Here is a 12,525-nt window from a genome sequence, read left to right as displayed (position 1 = left end):
CCCCTCCCTGGCTGGTGAGGGGTCACCAGTGATAGAGCAACTGATACAGTTTAGCCCTGGGTACAGGCTAAATACAGACAGCTTTCCGTATGCCACAACCTCATGCTGATATGTCAGTCTACAATGTGTTTTACTCCAGATTAAGGAAGAAAACAGACAAGAAATACAGGTCTCTTATGTGACCCTGCCTCTAACACATATCTGTAATGTATGTGTAGAACAACCTCCAGCTTCTGCCAATGGATGGCAAGTCGGTTCATGTAAAGATACAGAAAGCAGAAAATAGGATCCGAATCTCTTTCCTATTCTAACATTGTAACACACATGAAAGTTTATCACAATATACAAAGACAAATACTAAATGTGTCCCAGGCGTTTGCTTTCTGTGCCAATGTGAGATTGAGTCAACGTGTCCTGGTAAGATTACTGTGGTATCTGAAGAAGGTACTTTTCTATGGTGAGAGCCTGGCAGCCTTGTTCATTGGTTAGCTTTTTCTACAGTGCTAAAGCCAAGCATTTGTGAAGCAGGAATAGTTTCCCAAACCATCAGAGGGCCTTAAAAGGCATGAGATTTTACAGAATTTAAAACTGGTATGTTCTCTATTAGCCTTCTGATTGTAAGGATTCATGTTTTGAAGATTTTCTCTCCGATCTCAAAAGCTATGCATCCACTTGAAAATGAAAGAAATGCTCTCACAAATCACGGCTACTTTCCTAAAGCAGTAGTGGCATATCCTCAATGACAGCGTATGCAAAGCCAAGCCTAGAAATTGCTTGTTTCTAACCAGAATGTCACTCAAAATAGCTCTGACTAGGGAGACAGAATTATTTCATCCAGAGATCTCATAAAAAAGTGATCACATACTCTTTTTCTTCCACTCTTCTAACATCTCTGTACTTTGATGAGAAAACAGGAAACACATTTATTTTTTAAATGACCAGGACAGATAGGACAATGTTGTGATTCCCACGGTTAAACTCTATGGAACTTCAGAACCAGCAGGACCACACATCAGTCTTTGCAAATAACCATTTATGATCAAAAAAAAGGGAAGAAATAACATGCAGCCTTCAAACCTAGTAGCTACCAACCAGGTAATCAAACTGCTAGGAACAGCACTATGAATATGGTGATACACATATATTTATACACATAATACATGAGTGTATTATGTCTGTTTTATGGTCTTTCGAAGTAAAAGAAAAAATGGCAAAATGGGGCCATGAAGTTGGCCTGTCAAAGAAAGAATAGCCATCAACAAGATAACAGTGGAAGAGACTAAAAGCTCCGCCCTTTACACATTTAGAGCTGCTTTCGGTTGGTGGTTTGACATGATGTTAGTGGAACTCCTTTGCTCTCCTTATAAGTCTCTACCTGCTCGATATATCATAAAAAAATAAGTTTTAGTCTACATTACATTTGAGTAGTGCCTCACTGAGGGCTTCCTTCACCTGAGCACCAAATGCACCTGGGCTTTCCAGCACATGGCATAATGTCTTAATGTCTTCCAGCACACATAATGTCTTAATCTCCCAAGACACACAGTTCTAATGTCAAATTAGGCACACTCAGCAAACAGTGCTCTCATCACACTGAAATGAGATTTTGCGACTAACTGTGGTGAAAGAATAATGGGTTTGCTATCATTCTGAGCACTATTTTCAAAGTTTTTTAATTCTTTTCCTCAAAATATTTTAAGATCACATTAGCTGATTTTCTGAGGGGAAAATGTGAGTTATTTGGCTAATTCAAAAGCATCTCAGACTAGCTCAACATTGTTGCTGAATATAGCACTGTGCTGCATACAGAGTTTAATTGCATGGTGTGTATCCATGGTTGGAGGCACACGAGGAAAGAAAGCCTTTCAAATAGAACAGAAGGCAGATAAACAGGGAAAGAATACATGTATCTGCATGTATGTGTTTGCAAGTGAACTCAGTGCCAATTACAAGAATTACTATTAAACTGATGTAAAGAGCTAGTAGTAGCAAATACGTCTGTAGTGCAAGACATAAATCAAGAGCATACAATGCCTAACAGGTGGACGCAGTTCACAGTTTGTATAAGCTACTTCCTTGGCAAGAAGCTTCTCTGGATTTCTGCCCAGGGGCCAGGTGCTCCTCACTGACTGACAGGGCTAACCTCACTGCACTTCCCCCACTGGCACATTGCTACATATTTTGCATTAGGAAGGAAACCTCACCCTGAAAAAAGATGCAGAATGGACAGGAAAATTCTTGGGAAAACAGCAGTGGTCTGTACAGTAGCTCAGTTCCCAGTCCAGCATTAGCAGAAATTCCTTGTACATCTTCTTTTCCCTTGTGCTGCCATTTTTAATCATTTCCATAGGGACTGATTCTATTTATTCTGCTTGGCTTCTAGTTGTTTTCTCTGCTGTCCAGTAATGTCCTTACTAGTGGATTTCCCAGGGGACTCCACATTTGATTCACTGTCTCAGCTCTCCACATTTTTTCCAGTTCAACACTGCATGCCCTAAAATCAATAAATCCAGATGGTAAAGGGTTCTCCCATTGCTAAGAGTACAATTGAGGTAACTGAAGGATCACTAAAACAAATTATTAAGTGGGTATTTATACCAGTATTCAGGTGGTATCAGCAAGACATTTCATCATGAGGTTCATATACAATTCTCTCCCTCTCATTCCCACTGTTTTCTTCAAATCCAGATCTCAGACCTTCTGTATCTTTCTGATCAACTTACTGCCAGCAGCGTCAGACTGAACTTGCATTCCTACCCAAGGAAGCTCTGTAATTTGAGAAAAGGACACTGGCAATATATCTAAACAGCATCAGACAATGTCATGATATGAAAAAAAGATCCTTTGACAGGAGAGCCAATATAGCTGTATTTACAGAGTGCTGTGCCAGAGAAATTAGACCAGCTGTTTCTGTAATTAGTCCACATACAGCACTCCACTAGTGCAATGACACTCTTCTACCTCCACAGTCAGGCCTCTGAAACTTACATCAGTATTTCCGCTCAGTGCTGATATTTTACTTTAATATTTTACCTTGAAGTAATTTACAAAGGATAATAGCCATATATGGAATATGTGAGATTTATACAATTCTAAGTCAATAAAAAATACATTCTTCTTTCCTTATAAAGCCAACAGTACCGAACAGATTTTCAGCTGTCTCTCTCACAAGAGAACTTGGACTTTCTTATAAAAAAATCTGAAAAATGAACACTTTGGCTAAACCCAAAATCTGCAGTTTTCATATTTTTCACATTTCAAAGGATCAGCAACATGTCCAAAGAAAGCAGACACTTCTCCCACAGAATAATTTTGTCAAAATCCCATGTTTTGATCAAAACCAAATTAGAGATTTTTTTTTTTAGTAGTCCTGGCAGAAGTAGCTCCTTACTGAAATCAGTAGTGGTCTGGTACCTATGGGGTAACATACAAGACCCACATGACTTAGTAGTGTAAACCACATCTTCAGATGTGCTATACGGGAGCAGACAAAGACACTTCAATCCTGAACTGCAGTCTCTGTTCATTGTCATAATAACCAACAATATGTAACAACAATAGCATCTGTTAGGAACAAAACAGTGTTTAGACAACCAGAGATGCCATACAATATGAAGATCAGATTTTAAACCTATGTGTTCACATATCTAAATAAGATTACCTTCATGGCTTATTTTACTGAACACGCACTGCTCACACTGACTGACATCAGTGTGTTCTTCTGGTGGGTAGCAGCCCTAAAACCAGTCATTTTAAGAAGCTTAACATACTCAGGCTTGAAAATTTGAGACTATTTTCCTTTTATAGTCTTTAGAACCACATCTAGACAAGAAAAGCCTACAATTACCTGAGTATATATAAACATTGGAACCAACTTGTCTTTGAAAGAAGAAGTGTATTTATTTTTTAAAAATAGCAGCCAGAGAGAGAGAGCAGATGGGAAAAACAGTTTTGCCAATCACTGCTTTTGACTGCAGAGTGAGAAGTCTAATTGAGTGGAAAGACACAAATGAAATTGAGTAAGCTCCCACACCCTGAAATGCCTGAAATGTGGAAGACCCAGGGCTGGATAATCACTCACTTGCAATTTTTCCTGACTGAGAGGTGATAATGAGACTCTATTTGCCATGCAAGCGCTAGTTAGATTTGCATGTGTCTGAATGCCACAGGACTGACTTGTTACACATTCTATCTTGTGCACAGAAGAGCATTGTATTTTGCTTTTCACATAGGTAATAGTGTAAGTATTCAGATTTTGTTGACAGAAACCTTGTATTCAGTAAAAATGAAGAAAACAGAATAGTAAGTTACCAAAGATCCTGGTTTACAATATAACAGAGTCCTGTCAGAATTTTTTAAACTGAAAGTCATTGAACAATATTTGCAGATTTATAAGGTTTTAGCGATAGCTCTCCATCTCTGGCACACAAGCCTGTGCATCAGCCCTGAGTTTGCTTACTAGTGGGATGACTTCAGTTACAAAGAGAGCTATTAGTAGCACAGGAATTAAATTGATAAATGACCTTCTCTCTATCTTTCATCTGATCTTTATATCTCACCATTTCTTGTAAGAAACCCAGAGAGTTATCAAGAAATGCCCCTGGCTTTTATCCTAGAGTATGGATTTTATTCATGCATGTGCAGAATTCTTCATGTTTTTCACAAAGCCAGTTCTAGACAGTTCCTTGGCTCCTTGATTCAGATTTAAGATGACTTGTTTCCTTTCCTCTCAGCAGGAAAGGCTTCCTCTCTCTGCTCATTACTGTATTCATTTATTCCCGATTTGCTTTTAGGTATTCTTTAGAAGAATCTTCATTTAGACAAAAGGAGCTTTGTTCCAATTTCACCTCTTGTACCTTCTGCCTACTGGGCCAGAATTAGCATGTGTAACCCAACAGGTCTAGTGAGCTTATTTTATAATTATATAATAAAATATAACATAATATAGCTTATTTTATTATTATAAGCCACCCTTATTTTATTTAAGCTTCATTTTCTTTATCCTTTCAGTGTTTCCCAAGTACTTTATGAGACTAAATATTACTGGAAGAAAAGAAACATGTTGACAAAACTGAAGTGCGTGCATGTGTAGAAATTGGGGGTATGGGACTGATTCTTTCTCTCTCTCTCTCCTGACTGGTTCAGTTTATAAAGCGCAACATGTTTTTTCTATGCTGTTGTCACTGGAAACTTTTCCACAACCTTCTTGAATACCCGTGTCTCATCATTATCTTGGCTCTCTTGGTGTTCTTTTTAAAACTGGTATTGTAGTGCTCTAGTTTCCCCCTATATATCTGTACTTTGTTACTCAAATCCCAGCTACCATTTTAAAGAATCTTCCTATTGAAAAATTTAGTTGCAATTGTACTGATGTAGAAGAAAGAAGCTGTTAACTGTCCTGGTCTGGTGTTACTAGGAAGCATGCTCAATTGGAAACTGAAACGGTTCTGTAATTTGTACAGCCAGTAGAGTGGAGAAATAATTTCCATATCAGAGGTCATTCAAATGAAATGTGGAGACTCAGATTCACGGGACCCACCCTCCTCCACCCTTATGCACATGGGTATTGTCAATAACTTCAGTGAGCCTATTTGTACGATTACCTTGCACAAGCTTCATTTGTGGCTGTGACCTGGTGCATACCAAACAGAAATCTAGCCAAAACCTAAACCTCACATACAAAACACTAACTTCTAACTCTCTAGAGGAGCACAGGAAAGATGGGGCTCTGCAGCGATTTTGGTGCTTGAACAATGGAAATACAGCTGTAGTACAAGCCATGCCCAAAGCATCAGCCATTCAAAGAGAAGGCTTTGTCTGCACACTTCTAAAGGCGTGTTTCCTCTCCTTGTGTTTGGGAGAAAGCAGATGTGAAAGGCATTTTGCCTTCTTCCCAGGGACCAGCAGAGCTCAGGGCTGATGTCTGAAGCCTTCAAGGACTTCCAGAAAAGTCTGAATTGTGGAGTTCCATTTCAGGGCTTGGGACAATTTATACAATAAGTCATCATGGAGATCAGCAGTGGGTGTAAAGCTGTAAGATCAGCCGCACAATCTAGTCCAAGTCAACATCCTCAGAAAGGGAAAGAAAATCCTGCTTAGCATTTTACATTTTATAGTCACTTAACACTAGGGTGCACCTACGAGCTATAAAATCCAAACCTCATGCATGTTAAAGACAAACACCTTAGACTTTGTTAAGTACTTTTTGTTTAAACAAAGCATACTGTAGCATGTTAGCTACATTCAGTTCAAGTTATCCTTTTTTTTTTTTTTTTTTTAAAATTCCTGAAAAGATATTCCAGCATAGCATTGAATCTACATGGTGATATTTTTCTTCAGTTTTGGAAAGGAAAGAGTATTTTTTCACTTCTACTCGTCATGCATTCTGAATAAAACTTCTGGACTTAGACTAGAAAGTTTTGGCCAAAATGAGGATTTCTGAAAAGTACTGAGCTTCTGAAAGCAAAGGGGCCATAACTGACATGTTTTCTATCATTAATGCAATTTGGTTGTTTAGAAAAGCTGCAAGAAAAACAGATCTGCCCCATTTCCTTCCATCTTCAGTCTAAGACCTTCTGCATGCTGTGTTCTGGGCCATTAGTGTTTGCACGAACTTCCATCTTCTGTGGCAAAGCATGTAGGCCTCCTCCTAACTTTAATCTGCTATCACTGGCTTCCTGTTATGACTTGCAGAGCATTTACACTGTAATTCAGATGAAAATGTTCTGTGATTTCATGAGTGATACTGTCAGTTTAATGGCATTTTTATTGCTACACCTACTTTTAATGTTTCTGCACAAAAACAGTAAGAAAAAAAATAAAAGCCCCTTTTGAAAACATAAATGAGGCAAAAAAAATCTGATTCCCATTCTCTAGTGGGACTGCTGTAGTCAATTAGTATGCTGTTAGAGCTGAGTGATCATTTCCCCAAAAGTCTTTCTACTCCTACACTGGGAGCTCACAGCCCATGTACTGACCTTACGTATAAGCGGCTTTACTTCCATGGACTGCATCCAGCACTGATGCATGCAGCAGTGTAAGGCTATAGTTTCACAAATGGCTTTAAACTGATCTGCGTGTGAGTTACTGCCAAAGGAGGTAGTCCCATCCTTCTCCCAGCCCTGCCCTTGCCACAAGACTTTACGCCTCCTTTCATGCCAGCAGTAGCTCTTGGGGGTTGCACACTGGGCCAGTCAGGGAGCAAATCTGACTAAAAAAGGACCTTTTGTTTGTTTGCCTTCCGGTTAATTTTCAGCTGGATCAGCTGATCAGTTCCTGATCCTGTTCACCACAGTGTCACAAAGGAGGTGGTGAAATCATGCACAATGTAGAAAGGGGAAAAAGGGTAGCTCACACTTAGATTGCCTCAAGTCCAACCATAAAATCACAGTCTAAGCTATATACAGGACTAAATTTTTCCCAATCACATGAATTCAGCCCTATGGGTATAAAATATGTGCACTACAATAACCATGGGGAGAGTTTTACCCTGAATACAAGATGCCCAGGGAGACTCTAAATGGCAAAGTTACGTATTATGACAAAGCTATCTATTTCATGCTAATGCGATACCTAACTGGTTCAGTCCATCCTTAGTAAAAGATCTTTAGTTTATCAAATGCAGATCTCCCTTACTCTTAGTTTTTAGTGGAGAAGAGTCCACATATCATCTCGCAAATGCATATTAGGTTACTCATGTCCCCCAACATTAAAAAAAAAAAAAAAAAAAATTGTAGATGCAGGCAACGAAACCCAGAAATGACATTCCTGTTCAAATACATTTGGAGCACTGAGTGTCAAAGAAGCAGCTGATGCAGCATCACGTTAAATGATGTCTTGCTCCTTTCCCTCACACCAGCACAGGGAGCAGGACCCAACTGAGTCAATCACTTAAGCATGATCTGAACTTAAGCATGTGAATGATCCATCAAACCTCTTAAGCACATGTTGCAGTTGAAGGCCAGCAGATGAGAGATTGATGAGCTATTGCCAATCCCTAGCTCCCAAAATCAAGATCTGCATCTTCAAAACCACTGAGGCTCATGGGAGAAAGCAGAGAATAGAACTGGAGAAGAGCGGATGGATGGATGCCTGCTGGATAGCCTGTATTTCATAAAATATTTTTTCTCTGATCTTCAAATCTCTGCTCCATGAGGGAGACTTTTTCCAGCTCTAGTTATGAAAACCACACGAGTTTAGAAGTGGCTGCCTGATTCCAGTCTCCACATCTTCACTACATTTTTTATAAACATTGGTTGTGCTTGACACAAAGGTAGGTGGCTTTTCCTGTAAGATGTACTGATGGTTGAAAATAATATACATGCCATTAGGAAGAAGCAATTTGTAAGCAAAACCAAGCACCATCACTTGTGTTATTTTTTCTTCATGTACTTGTAGAGATAAAAATACAAAAAGTAACTTTTGCTTGGTTGTGTTAGCCCAGGGCAAATACTTATTTGCAACGCAATCTGCAAAACTTCCAACAACCTCTCTTAGTACTCCCCTAAACAACAAATTTCATAAGAATGTTAATTTGTCAGCAAAAATGTAAGGAATTGCAAACTTGCAAATGGTCTCATATGGGAAAAAAATCACTTGCAACAATCCCAGTTTAATTGACTATTTCATCAATATCTGAGAAACTTCCAATTTGCAAAATATACAAAAATTTTGCAAAATAAAATTAAAAATTATTCTAATTCAATAATGAAGTTTGATGCATCTTCTTTTCCCCATCCCTAGTTCTGGTGCTTTAGATAAAAGTAGCTAAGCCTGCTGTCAAGACAATGTTTCTCTGTTGTTGACTTTAGAGGGTAAAGAGCGTATCACATAGCACTGTATGTCAGAAATAATAGAAATGCTTTATGCACATTACTTAAAAATAAAACTGCTTAAAAATACCTTGAATTGAGCAAGACCTTTTGATTAATTAAACCAAAAATCTTCTTTTAGTTCAAGAGCCCAATGAGAACCCTTAATTACATAATCAAAAATTATGTCAGGAAAGAGCATCATGAAAATCTAATTATATACTTTTTAGTACGTGATTAGTTTTAAGTAGGTGGGTATGATTGAGGAAGAGCTAAAAGAGTAAAAGAGGTGAATCAAGCAGTGGAAGGAAAAGAGGTATCAGAGAAGTGAGTAATAACAAATACAACCTCCTCCCAGAGTGTCTTCAAAAATTGGATGTCTTGACTTGATTATAGAATGTATGAAATAAGACATGCGTCTTCCTCAATTATATGCATTTAGGATTTGACACAAAGCTCACTGAAACCTATGAAAAGGAAATGGGCTGCATTTCCAATTAATTAGTGAGTTCAATACCAGGAAGATGTTCAAAAAGTTTTGTCCTCACCAGACCTTATAATGGAAACAACTGTCGATTCTCATCGTGCTGCCCCTCTGCTAAGTGAAACTGATGTAACATTTTACAAAATGCTGTGTGCAGGTACCATGATATAGTTTATAGTATCTCCCTCTTCTCAAATCCTGGATCCTTTTTGTCACGAAGTTTTGTTAACCTCAGTTTTCTCTGAGATAGAAGAGTTACGAAGTAAGGACGGGGGATGCCGAGGAGAAGCACAAGCTTCAGGCACTGCTGTGTCATGGCACTCCCAGCTGGCCTGAACACCATGGTTAAAATCTGAGTTGCTGGCTGGAAACTTGTGTGACATCGTGGAGGCCCCTTGGAGTGGGCTCTGTGAGTCAAAGCCAGGAACTGTGAATTCCTGAATTGCAGTTTTGCACATATTGACGCCGTGTTCTTGGGCAGCCACTTCAGCTGTCTGTATCTGTTCCCCCATTTTCAAAAGGACATAATAATACTTACCTCCTTCTGCCACACATCATGAGTCTAATTAAGTGTTTTCAGAGTTTATCTGAATGTGTGTACAATATTACCCTCTAATCAAAGAGAATTCCACCCAACCCTGCCTAGCAATTCTGTTTCTTTGTTCTCCATGCTCACTCTAAGCCTCTCTGTATTTGTTCCAAGTCACTCTGCAGTCAAGTTACCTGAGCACTCCTATTCAAAAAATATTTTTATGCTGATGTTAAAAAAGGAAATGCAAATGCTCCACTGGCAGTCTAGGTTCCTGGAGAGTGAGAACCTGAGAAATTATTTCTGCAAAGTTCACTGAAAACTACCTCTATATATCTTGCTTGAAGATAAATCATTTGTAGAAATCAAAGGGATTAATTCTTAGCTAGAATAAATCAGCAGTGGCTTTAGTGAAATCAGTAAGTTGCAATGAAATATATAGGGGTAGGTGAAAGGTGATTCATGTCCACTACACACAGGCCAGAATCTGATTTCAATTACGTTGATGGAAATCTCTATTAACTACATTGTTTTGCCTGAAGTTTCTAGAATTACTCTGCATATCTACAGATACAATGATGGGTTTTAAATTAGCTACTGCCATTCAATAAAGAGTTCCTGGAGGAATGAAAGGTTTATTCTCTGCTCAGCAGCAGCCATAAAAGCAAGCAGCATTTTAGAACCTATATGGAAACACCACACAGAACGTCATGGTACCACTGAACAAACCCCTGTCACACATACATCTTTAATGTATTGCAGAAATCTGTTACTGCCATCTCTAAAAGGATACAGTAGAACTGTTCTAGGTACAGAGAAGGGCAATAAAGGTGGTAAACCATGTAAAATGGCTTCAATATGAGGAGAGTTTAACAGATTAAGGCATTTTAACATGATGTGGAGACCACTGAGGGGAAATACACTAAAGGTCTCCAAAATCTTAAATGGTGAGTGAGCATGGACAGTGATTAAGCTCTGTTTCTTACAATACTAAAGTTAAGGTGCAACCAAGGAAATTATCAGGTCTGAAGCAAAAGGAAATATTTTTTTCATACAGTACATGATTAAATGTGGAAACAATTGCTAAAGGATCCTGGAAAAATCCAAAAGTTTAAATTAATGCAAAAGGCTTTAGGAGCATTCACTGGGAAACAGGCCCATTGGTGACTATTACAAACAATGGTTTAGGTACAACCTCTAGCTCAGGAAATCCTTAAACTACCTTGAACCAGGCACGTCATAGACAGGGCTTGAGTGCCAAAATTGTTTTGGGGAACCAGAGTTCAATTGACCTATTGATTTCCCATGAGTCCTTAGGCATTTCTATACTGCTCAGTGAAGTGGGCTGTGGATTAGTAAATGCTGAACTGAGATGGGAAATTTAGGGTGCCCTATGGACACCATGTACCAGATCTGCAAACAGTAAAGCTGTGACAATATGAGCAATAGCTCTGTGATGGCCTGCCTTTCTGTAGCAGTTGCCACCTCACATGCAGCTCCACACAAAGCTCACTCCCAGCTTTAAGCTTCTTTTAAAGTTAGCTTGCCATATACAGACTGTTCCAGACCCATATTCACCAAGAGATCCAGACAAACCACCTTGTACACTGACATACAGGAACCTATAATTCAGTGGCTCTTTTAACACAACAGTAAGAACATACACACAAAGACCCAGTGGAGATCAATACAGCAAAGTAATGTTCAGGTACCTCCTCTCTCAGACACACACTGTACCCAACGCTTTTTATCGTCCACATGCTTTTCACCACAGAGAGGTTCAATAAACTGTGAAATTGCGGTGTACTAAATTCCACTGAAAAGCTGTATAAACATTTTCATAAATCAAAGCATTTGAGGCTGGAGTTTACTTAGCACCATAAAAAAAAAATAAATATACAGGATTGGTTCATATAAATCATACATACAATGTCTGCACAAACAAAGGGCCATGCAGAATGCGTAATGCACTTGAACATCTGCCTTTGCCATCAAGTCACTTCGAAACTAAGCATGAGTGGCAATTTTTTGATAAGCCAGAAACAGGGATTTGATTCAAATTTTTCCTAAAGTTAGCAGAAAGAACACTTGTTAATTTCAGCAGACTTCAGAATGATATGCTTTTGGGAAGCCTGATGAACAAATATTCCTTTCAGAAAGGACTAAAAATGGTTAAAGGAGAATAGAAAAAAAACAGTGGGGAAGAGGCAGGTGGGTAGTTTATCAGATCTTCCTTGCTGAGGCTAAAGTATAAACTGACAAATTCTGCAATCACTCTGGATTTCTAAATCATTTTCTAGAGCAAATAAGGTACCAATCATATCCCACACAACTTTCTTGGAGCTCTCCTAGAGCCTGCAGCAGGCCAATAGTGAATAATGTTTTCTCCTACAAGACTGAATACAGCCAGTATGCAGACAAACATGTAATTGATGACTATTTTCTTTGGTATTGTGATACCATGCAGAGACCTTACCATCTCGGTGCTACTGTGGTAGACACTGTGCAAATATAACAGCTCCAAACAACTTACGAGCACATGTAAATTAATTACAACTTCACAAAAGATGGTGAATTTCACGGTAATTGATATGTCAGCCTCCTGATAATTGACTCCCTGACTGTCTTACAAAGTAGCAGCATTTTTGTTTGCTTTTGAAGTGCTCACTTGAAAATATATTGCCAGTAAAAATTCTCTTCAA

Source organism: Leptosomus discolor, chromosome 17 (assembly GCF_034619465.1).
Source record: "Leptosomus discolor isolate bLepDis1 chromosome 17, bLepDis1.hap2, whole genome shotgun sequence".
In the NCBI taxonomy this organism is placed as follows: Eukaryota; Metazoa; Chordata; class Aves; order Leptosomiformes; family Leptosomidae; genus Leptosomus; species Leptosomus discolor.
The sequence above is the reverse complement of the archived record's forward strand: the minus strand, read 5'-3'. Positions refer to the sequence as shown.